Source organism: Arachis hypogaea, chromosome 20, assembly GCF_003086295.3.
Source record: "Arachis hypogaea cultivar Tifrunner chromosome 20, arahy.Tifrunner.gnm2.J5K5, whole genome shotgun sequence".
In the NCBI taxonomy this organism is placed as follows: Eukaryota; Viridiplantae; Streptophyta; class Magnoliopsida; order Fabales; family Fabaceae; genus Arachis; species Arachis hypogaea.
Genome location: NC_092055.1, coordinates 75,479,672 through 75,491,026, shown reverse-complemented (window position 1 = coordinate 75,491,026; position 11,355 = coordinate 75,479,672). Strand labels below are relative to the sequence as shown.

The 11,355-nt window shown below is 41.0% G+C and overlaps 1 non-coding gene across 1 annotated transcript; it reads left to right on the top strand.

The window, feature by feature from the left end:
- The first annotated feature begins 10,410 nt into the window (after nt 1-10,410).
- On the top strand, nt 10,411-10,518 carry LOC112787683 (small nucleolar RNA R71). Its single transcript, XR_003195082.1, has one exon. It is a non-coding gene; the product is annotated as a small nucleolar RNA R71 (small nucleolar RNA).
- The last annotated feature ends 837 nt before the right edge of the window (nt 10,519-11,355 follow it).

The window sequence follows — 11,355 nt, the reverse complement described above, 5'->3', positions numbered from 1 at the left end:
GATGTAGGAGCCTAGAACTCTTCTTTCTTGCCCAGCATGATTTGCTAGACCTTCTCTGCCATGGTTGTGAGCCTCTTCTTCATGAATGTTCTCCATATTCTCCTCCATGTCTAGTTCAAAGTACTCTTCCTCTTCCTCAGCACCCACTACTATTTTTCCTCTTACTTTCCTCCTTAATCTAAGGAAGGTCCTCTCAGGTTCAGAATCAAAGGAAGTTGAAGCCCCGCTTCTCCTCCCTGTCATACAACCAACAAGGTACAAGCAAGGAAAACAGATCCAGAAAGTATTCTGTTAGAATTACTGTTAGTGTGAGTGATGCAATATATCAAACAGTTAGTGGGTTAGTGAACTGAATTGTAAATAACAAAAAAAATAAACGAAAAAGTAGGGAAAAGGGAAGAAATTAACTAAAACTGAAAGCGAATTAACTCAACAGAAATTTAAATCAAACAAAAGAAAAATGCTCAATCTAGTTATCCTCCAATTTAATCATTGTTGATTCAAAATCAATCCCCGGCAACGGTGCCATAAACTTGATACGCACAAAACTTGTCTCTCAACAAATTTTCTTCGGCAAGTGTACCGAATTTGTCGTCAAGTAAAAACTCACAATAGAGTGAGGTCGAATCCCACAGAGATTGATTGATCAAGCAACTTTAATTAGAGGAATGTTCTAGTTGAGCGAACCAGAATTTGATTTGAGATTTGCAGAAAATTAAATGGCGGGAAAGTAAATAGCAGAAATAGTAAATGCTAGAAATAAAGAGCTGAATGTAAATGGCGGAAAGTAAATTACAGAATCTTAAACGGGAATGGGGTAATTGCTCATAAAAGTAAATGGCAGAAATTAAAGAGAATAGGTAAGATCAGAAATGGGGAGTTCATTGGGCTCAAGAGATGTTGCATTCTCCGGATCAAGTTCATTTTCATCTCTTCCTCAATCAATGCATTCATTGATCTCCTTGGCAATCTTAAGTAATCGAATTCCAATTTCTTGGTAATTCAATCTCTCAAATCTTGATCAATAGCCAATTCCTTGGTCAATTGCTCATGAGAAGAGATGAAGTATGGTCACTGATTATACCACATGCATTTCCCAAATCAAGTGTTGGTAGGATTATAGTCACATATCCATCCAAACCCAATTTGGTCCAGTATGAGAAAGTATTTCTAGCATGATCTCTTCATTCCTCTTTCAAGGTTCAGAAGAGATCCAAGTATGAATAGCTTCTTTTCCAAGATAACTACCCAATTGGATGAAGATCGAAACCTTTCTAGTAAAATCAAGAGAGAAGATAGAAGAAGGAGAATGAAAACTAATATTGATCCATCAAATTACAACAGAGCTCCCTAACCCAATGAAAGGGGTTTAGTTGTTCATAGCTCTGGAAAATGAAAACCAAGATGGAGAATAAATGATGAAAGTAAAACTAGAAGTGCAGAGAAAGTAAAATACAGAGAGTAGTTCTATGCCAAAGGCTCCCTAAAGTTTCCAACTCCCTAACTAATTCAAAGCTACTCCTATATATACTACTCTTCTTATCTTCTAGTTGGCTCTTCAAGTCTTGGGTATGGGCCTCTGAATCTTGAGTTTGAAGCAGTTATCTTTTTTATTGGGCCTAGCTTTGCTTGCAGAGAGAAAAGGTGAAGTAGGCAGGGACTTTGACTCAAGACGTTAGTGGTGTCAACGTTAAGTGAAAGTGTGGGTTCGAGAACGTTAGTGACAATCACCTTTTTCACTAACGTTCCTAACCCAAATATGATCACGTTGACTTCAACGTTAGTGGCACTAACGTGACCACTAACATTGCCTCTTGGTCCTTCGCACACGTTATTGGGACTTACCTTTCCCAATAACGTGGAGAGTCCTCCCATGTCCCTACGTTAGAGTCCACGTTAACTAGGTTAACATGACTTCTAACGTAGTAGTGCCAATTCTTCGAGAACGTTAGTGACACTTACCTTTGTCACTAACGTTCCAATGTGCCCCTTTCCCACGTTAGAGTCCACGTTAACTAGGTTAACATGGCTTCTAACGTAGTAATGCTAGCCATCCCCAACGTTAGTGACAAAGGTGAGTGACACTAATGTTGGCTCATCATCTCCTTATCCACGTTAGCTTCCACGTTAACTAAGTTAACGTGGGAGTTAACGTTGCTCATGGTGGCTCTTGGTGGTTCACCCCAACGTTAGTGACAAAGGTAAGTGTCACTAACGTTGGCTATCAATTGCTCTCTCCACGTTAGCTTCCACGTTAACTAAGTTAACGTGGGAGTTAAGGTGGCTTATAGAAGCTTGGCCAACGTTAGTGACAAAGGTGAATGTCACTAAGGTTGGCTTCTCTTTTGCTTCTTAACGTTAGAGTCCACGTTAACTAAGTTAACGTGGCAACTAACGTGGCCAATTATGAGCTTGGTCCAACGTTAGTGACAAAAGAGAGTGTCACTAACGTTGGCCTTGTTGTCTGCTTCCACATTAGAGTTCACGTTAACTTAGTTAACGTGACTCTTAACGTGGGCTTATGATGGCTTCGAGTGCATTATTGGCGATTACCTTTCTCATTAACTTTGCAAGTTAGCACCCATTTCACGTTAGAGGTCACGTTAGTGGGACTAACGTGACTGCTAACGTGGTTCTTCTTTGCTTCCTTTGTCCTGATATCAAGCAACAAAGTGCATCAAAGTTCTAGTCCAAGTCATGAGTCATGCATCATCCAATTTGTCATGTAATTCATGCAAAATTCTCATGAAATCATGTAAAGTGCACAATGTATGCTTGAATCAAGATGTAAGTGAATATCTACCCAAAACTAGCATATTTTCTAAGAAAATTCATGAAACTACCTTAAAAACAGTAAAGAAAAGGTCAGTGAAACTGACCAAAATGCCCTGGCATCAATGCATAACAAGCTTCTGCACCTCATTTACTATACTAGCCGTGTTTTGAATGACACACAGAAGAATTACACGACCACAGAAAAGGAGTTTCTTGTAGTGGTTTATGCCATTGACAAGTTCAGATCTTATTTAGTGGGATCAAAAGTGATTGTGTACACTGACCATGCTGCTCTAAAATATCTCCTCACAAAGCAGGATTCAAAACCCAGACTCATAAGATGGGTGTTGCTTCTGTAAGAGTTTGATATAGAAATAAGAGACAGAAAAGGGACAGAGAACTAAGTAGCTGATCACCTGTCCCGGATAGAACCAGTAGCAGGAGCGTCCCTCTGTCCTACTGAGATCTCTGAAACTATCCTGGATGAGCAACTCTTTGTCATTCAGGAAGTACTATGGTTTGCAGACATTATAAACTATAAAGCTGTGAGATTCATACCCAAAGAGTACAGTAAGTAGTAAACGAAAAAATTGATTTCTGATGCAAAGTACTACTTGTGGGATGAACCATATCTCTTTAAGAGGTGTGTAGACGGAGTAATCTATAGATGTGTGCCTAGAGAAGAGGCACAGAAGATCCTATGGCATTGCCATGGATCACAATATGGAGGATATTTCGGAGGTGAGCGAACAGCCACAAATGTTCTCCAATGCGGCTTCTACTGGCCTATCCTTTATAAAGACTCCTGAGATTTTGTACGTAACTGTGACAGTTACCAGAGAGCTGGTAATCTACCTCATGGTTATGCCATGCCTCAGCAAGGGATCTTAGAGATTGAGTTATTTGACGTATGGGGTATTGACTTCATGGGACCTTTCCCACCATCATACTAAAACACTTATATTCTAGTAGCAGTAGACTATGTATCTAAATGGGTAGAGGCAATTGCAACACCCACTAATGATACTAAGACTGTGATGAAGTTCTTTCAGAAGCATATCTTCAGCAGGTTTGGTGTCACTAGGATACTGATCAGTGATGGAGGCACTCATTTCTGCAATAAACAGCTTGACGCTGCTCTGGTCCGATATGGAATTAACCATAAAGTGGCAACTCCATATCATCCACAGACAAATGGACAGGCTAAAGTCTGAAATGGAGAACTAAAACGGATCCTAGAACGGACAGCAAGTACCCGTAGAAAGGATTGGGCAAGAAGTCTGGATGATGCTCTATGGGCATACAGAACATCATTCAAGACTCCTATAGGGACCACTCCATACCAGCTAGTGTATGGAAAAGCCTGTCATCTGCCAGTAGAACTGGAACACAAGGCCTACTGGGCAACCAAGTTCCTAAACCTTGATGCTAAGGTAGCTGGAGAGAAAAGATTACTCCAGTTGAATGAGCTAGAGGAGTTCAGACTCAATGCTTTCGAAAATGCTAAAATTTACGAAGAGAAAACAAAAAGTTGGCATCACAAAAGGCTGTCATCTAGAGTCTTTGAGCCAGGACAGAAGGTCCTGCTGTTTAACTCTAGGCTCAGATTGTTCCTTGGGAAATTAAAATCCTGGTGGAGGGGTGGTATGTGAAATTGTTACTCAGGTTGTGAATTATTGTTCGAAATTGATTCCCTGGCGATGGCACCAAAAAACGGATGCACAGAACCATGGTCTAAACATATCTTCACAACTTCGCATAACTAACCAGCAAGTGCACTGGGTCGTCCAAGTAATAAACCTTACGTGAGTAAGGGCCGATCCCACGGAGATTGTTGGTATGAAGCAAGCTATGGTCACCTTGTAAATCTCAGTCAGGCGGATATAAAATAGTTATGGAGTTTTCGAAATTAATACTAAAATAAAGATAGAAATACTTATGTAAATCATTGGTGAGAATTTCAGATAAGCGTATGGAGATGCATTCATTCCTCTGAACCTCTGCTTTCCTGCTGTCTTCATCCAATCCGTCTTACTCCTTTCTATGGCTGGCTTTGTGTAAGGATGTCACCGGTGCCAATGGCTCTTTCAATCCTCTCGGGAAAATGGTCCAAATGCTCTGTCACAGCACGGCTAATCGTCTGGAGGCATCACACTTGTCGTTGGTAGCATCCTATTCCTCTCTGTGAAAATGGTCCGATGCGATGTCACTGCATGGCTAATCATCTTGGAGGTTCTCGATCATACTGGAATAGAATTTACTATCCTTTTGCGTCTGTCACTACGCCCAGCACTCGCGAGTTTGGAGTTCGTCACAGTCATTTAATCCCAGAGTCCTACTCGGAATACCACAGACAAGGTTTAGACTTTCCGGACTCTCATGAATGCCGCCATCAATCTAGCTTATACCACGAAGATTCTGATTAAGAGATCTAAGAGATACTCATTCAATCTAATGTAGAACGGAAGTGGTTGTTAGGCACGCATTCATAGGGAGTGATGATGATTGTCACGTTCATCACATTCAGGTTGAAGTGCGAATGAATATCTTAGAAGCGAAATAAGATGAATTGAATAGAAAACAATGCCAAAAAGCGTATAAATTATCCGCTCATCACAAAACCAAACTTAAATTGTTGCTTGTCCCCAAGCAACTGAAAATCAAATAGGATAAAAAGAAGAGAATATACTATAAATTCCAAACTATCAATGAAACATAGCTCCAATCAGATGAGCGAGACTTGTAGCTTTTTGCCTCTTGAATAGTTTTGGCATCTCACTTTATCCATTGAAGTTCAGAATGATTGGCTTCTATAGGAACTCAGAGTTTAGATAGTGTTATTGACTCTCCTAGTTCAGTATGATGATTCTTGAACACAGCTATTTTATGAGTCTTGGCCGTGGCCCTAAGCAATTTGTTTTCCAGTATTACCACCGGATACATAAATGCCACAGACACATAATTGGGTGAACCTTTTCAGATTGTGATTCAGCTTTGCTAAAGTCCCCAATTAGAGGTGTCCAGGGTTCTTAAGCACACTCTTTTTTTGCTTTGGACCTTGACTTTAACCGCTCAGTCTCCAGTTTTCACTTGACACCTACACGCCACAAGCACATGGTTAGGGACAGCTCGGTTTAGCCGCTTAGACCAGGATTTTATTCCTTTAGGCCCTCCTATCCACTGATGCTCAAAGCCTTGGGATCCTTTTTATTTGCCCTTGCCTTTTGGTTTTAAGGGTTATTGGCTTTTTGCTCTTGCCTCTTGGTTTTAAGAGCTTTTGGCTTTTTCTGCTTGCTTTTTTTTTTCCTTTCTATTTTTTTCGCCTATTTTATTTTTTTTTTTTTCCGCAAGCTTTGTTCTTTGCTGCTTTTTCTTGCTTCAAGAATCATTTTTATGATTTTTCAGATTATCAAATAACATGTCTCCTAGTCATCATTCTTTCAAGAGCCAACATATTTAACATTCTTAAACAACAACTTCAAAAGACATATACACTGTTCAAGCATTCATTCAGAAAACAAGAAGCATTGTCACCACATCAATATAATTAAGCTAAGTTCAAGGATAAATTCAAAACTCATGTACTTCTTGTTCTTTTGAATTAAAATATTTTTCATTTAAGAGAGGTGATGGATTCATAGGACATTCATAACTTTAAGACATAGTTACTAACTACTAATGATCATGTAATGAAGACACAAACATAGATAAGCACATAACATAGAAAACGAAAAAACAGAAGAAATAAGAACAAGGAATGAATCCACCTTAGTGATGGTGGCGTTTCCTTCTTGAGGAACCAATGATGTCCTTGAGCTCTTCTATGTCTCTTCCTTGTCTTTGTTGCTCCTCCCTCATTGCTTTTTGATCTTATCTAATTTCATGAAGGATGATGGAGTGCTCTTGATGTTCCACCCTTAATTGTTCCATGTTGGAACTTAATTCTCCTAGGGAGGTGTTGATTTGCTCCCAATAATTTTGTGGAGGAAAATGCATTTGAGGTATCTCCGGGATCTCATGGTGATGAGCTTCATACGCCTCTTGAGCTCCATAAATGGGCTCTCTTGCTTGCTCCATCTTTTTCTTAGTGATGGGCTTCTCTTCTTCAATATGAATGTCTCCTTCTATGAAAGCTCCAGCTGAGTAACATAGATGGCAAATAAGATGAGGAAAAGCTAGCCTTGCCCCAGGAGAGGGCTTTTTGGCTATTTTGTAGAGTTCAAGGGAGATGACTTCATGAACTTCTACTTCTTCTCCAATTATGATGCTATGGATCATGATGGCCCGATCCACAGTAACTTCAGATCGGTTGCTAGTGGGGATGATGGAGCGTTGGATGAACTCCAACCATCCTCTAGCCACAGGCTTGAGGTCCAATCTTCTTAGTTGAACTAGCTTGCCTTTGGAGTCAATCTTCCATTGAGCTCCTTCCACACATATGTCCATAAGGACTTGGTCCAACCTTTGATTAAAGTTGACCCTTCTAGTGTAGGGGCGTTCATCTACTTGCATCATAGGCAAGTTAAACGCCAACCTCACATTCTCCGGACTAAAATCTAAGTATTTCCCCCGAACCATTGTAACGTAGTTCTTTGGATCCGGGTTCTTACTTTGATCATGGTTCTTGGTGATCCATGCATTGGCATAGAACTCTTGAACCATTAGGATGCCGACTTGTTGGATGGGATTTGTTAGAACTTCCCAACCTCTTCTTTGAATTTCATGTTGGATCTCCGGATACTCATTCCTTTTGAGCTTGAAAGGGACCTCGGGGATCACCTTCTTCTTGGTCACAACATCATAGAAGTGGTCTTGATGGGCTTTGGAGATGAACCTTTCCATCTCCCATGACTCGGAGGTGGAAGCTTTTGTCTTCCCTTTTCCTTTTCTAGAGGATTCTCCGGTCTTAGGTGCCATCAATGGTAATGGAAAAACAAAAAGCTTATGCTTTTACCACACCAAACATAGAATATTGCTCGCCCTCGAGCAAGAAAAGAAAGAATTAGATGAAGAAGAAGAAGAAAATATGGAGAAGAGGGGGGAGGTGTGTTTCGGCCAAGAAGGGAAAGAGAGGGTTGTGTTGTGTGATAATGAAGAAGAATGAAGGACTATATATAGGGAAGGGAGGGGGGTAAGTTTTGGCCATATAGGGTGGGTTTGGGTGGGAAATTGATTTTGAATTTTGAAGGTAGGTGGAGTTTATTGGGTAGGTTTATGGGAAAGAGTGGGTGGATGTGAGTGGTGAAGGGTTAATAGGGAAGAGGGATGGAGGTGATAGGTGAAGGGTTTTGGGGAAGAGTGTTTATTGGGAATAGAGGATGATTGAGAAGAGAGAAGAGAGTGAGTGGAGGTAGGTGGGGATCCTGTGGGGTCCACAGATCCTGAGATGATCCTGTGGGGTCCACAGATCCTGAGATGATCCTGTGGGGTCCACAGATCCTGAGGTGTTCAAGGATTTACAACCTTGCACCAAATTAGGCATGTAAAATGCCCTTGCACACAACTCTGGGCGTTCAGCGCCAGGTTGGTGCCCATTTTGGGCGTTCAACTCCCATTTGTTGCCCATTTCTGGCGTTGAACGCCAGAACCATGCTTGTTCTGGGCGTTCAGCGCCAGCTCTTCTCCAGGGTGCAATTCTGGCGTTCAGCGCCCAGATGATGCCCATTTTGGGCGTTCAGCGCCGAGATACTACCCATTTTGGGCGTTCAGCGCCAGAACCATGCTCTGTTCTGGCGTTGAACGCCAGGCAGGTGCTTCCTCCAGGGTGTGATTTTTCTTCTGCTGTTTTTGATTCTGATTCTAAATTTTTCGTTTATTTTGTGACTCCACATGATCATGAACCTAAGAAGACATGAAAAACAAAAATAAAATTAGATAAATAAACATTGGGTTGCCTCCCAACAAGCGCTTCTTTAATGTCAATAGCTTGACAGTGGGCTCTCATGGAGCCTTACAGATGTGCAGAGCTTTGTTGAGACCTCCCAACACCAAACTTAGAGTTTGGATATGGGGGTTTGACACCAAACTTAGAGTTTTGTTGTGGCCTCCCAACACCAAACTTAGAGTTTGACTGGGGGGGCTTTGGTTGACTCTGCTTTGAGAGAAGCTTTTTCTGCTTCCTCTCCATGGATGCAGAGAGAGATCCTTGAGTTGTAAACACAAGGTTGTCCTTATTTAATTTAAGGATCAATTCTCCTCTATCCACATCGATCACAGCTCTTGCTGTGGCTAGGAAAGGTCTTCCTAGGATGATGGATTCATCCTCTTCCTTTCCGGTATCCAGGACTATGAAATCAGTAGGGATGTAAAGGCCTTCAACCTTTACTAACACGTCCTCTACTTATCCATAAGCCTGTTTTCTTGAATTGTCTGCCATCTCTAATGAGATTTTAGCAGCTTGCACCCCATAGATTCCCAGTTTCTCTATTACAGAGAGGGGCATGAGGTTTATTCCTGAACCAAGGTCACACAGAGCCTTAAAGATCATGGTGCCTATGGTACAAGGTATTATGAACTTTCCAGGATCCTGTCTCTTCTGAGGCAATGTCAGTTGATCCAGATCACTTAGTTCATTGGTGAACAAGGGAGGTTCATCTTCCCAAGTTTCAATACCAAATAATTTGGCATTTAGCTTCATGATTACACCAAGGAACTTGGCAGCTTGCTCTTCAGTAACATCCTCATTCTCTTCAGAAGAGGAATACTCATCAGAGCTCATGAATGGCATAAGGAGGTTAAACGGAATCTCTATGGTCTCTAGATGAGCCTCAGAGTCCTTTGGTTCCTCAGAGGGAAGCTCCTTATTGATCACTGGACGTCCCAGGAGGTCTTCTTCCTTGGGATTCACGCCCTTCTCCTCTCTTGTGGGTTTGGCCATGGTAATTAATTCAATGACCTTGCACTCTCCTTTTGGATTCTCTTCTGTATTGCTTGGGAGAGTACTAGGAGGGATTTCAGTGATCCTTTTACTCAGCTGGCCCACTTGTGCTTCCAAATTTCTAATGGAAGACCTTGTTTCATTCATGAAACTCACAGTGGCCTTAGATAGATCAGAGACTAAATTTGCCAAGCTAGATGGATTCTGCTCAGAATTCTCTGTCTGTTGTTAAGTGGATGATAGAAAAGGCTTGCTATTGCTAAACTTGTTTCTTCCACCATTATTAAAGCCTTGTTGAGGCTTTTGATCCTTCCATGAGAGATTTGGGTGATTTCTCCATGATGGATGTAGGTGTTTCCATATGGTTCACCCATGTATTTTAACTCTGCTATTGCAGGGTTCTCAGGATCATAAGCTTCTTCCTCAGAAGATGCCTCTTGAGTACTGTTGGATGCAGCTTGCATTCCATTCAGACTCTGAGAAATCATATTGACTTGCTGAGTCAATATTTTATTCTGAGCCAATATGGCATTCAGAGTATCAATTTCAAGAACTCCCTTCTTCATAGGCGTCCCATTACTCACAGGATTCCTCTCAAAAGTGTACATAAATTGGTTATTAGCAACCATGTCAATGAGTTCTTGAGCTTCTGCAGGCGTTTTCTTTAGGTGAATGGATCCACCTGCAGAAGTATCCAATGACATCTTTGATAGCTCAGATAAACCATCATAGAATATATCCAGGATGGTCCATTCTGAAAGCATGTCAGAAGGACACTTTTTGGTCAGCTGCTTGTATCTTTCCCAAGCTTCATAGAGGGATTCACCTTCTTTCTGTCTGAAGGTTTGAACATCAGCTCTAAGCTTGCTCAGCTTTTGAGGAGGAAAGAACTTGGCTAAGAAAGTCGTGACCAGCTTATCCCAAGAGTTCAGGCTATCTTTGGGTTGAGAGTCCAACCATATTCTAGCTCTGTCTCTTACAGTAAAAGGGAAAAGCATGAGCCTGTAGACTTCAGGATCTACTCCATTAGTCTTAACAGTATCACAGATCTGCAAGAATTCAGTTAAGAACTGAAAAGGATATTCAGATGGAAGTCCATGAAACTTGCAGTTCTGCTGCATCAGAGAAACTAGCTGAGGTTTCAGCTCAAAATTGTTTGCTCCAATGGTAGGAATGGAGATGCTTCTTCCATGTAAATTGGAATTAGGTGCAGTAAAGTCACCAAGCATTCTCCTTGCATTATTGTTGTTGGGTTCGGCTGCCATCTCGTTTACTTGTTCGAAATTTTCAATAAGGTTGTCTCTGAATTGTTGTAATTTAGCTTCTCTTAGTTTTCTCTTCAGAGTCCTTTCAGGTTCTGGATCAGCTTCAACAAGAATGCTTTTTTCTTTGTCCCTGCTCATAAGAAAGAGAAGAGAAAAAGAAAAGATGAGGAATCCTCTATGTCACAGTAAAGAGGTTCCTTATTGTTAGTAGAAGAAGAAAATGAATAGGGGTGAAGAAGAATGAAGAATCCAAACACAAAGGTGATGATAGGAGCAGAGATGTGAGATGAAGAGAAGTGTTAGTAGATGAATAAATAAATAGAAGGGGATGAGAGGAGGAGAGAATTTTCGAAAATAATTTTTGAAAAAGAGTTAGTGATTTTCGAAAATAGTTTTTGAAAAAGGTTTGTAGTTTTTCGAAAATTCAAATAAAAAATA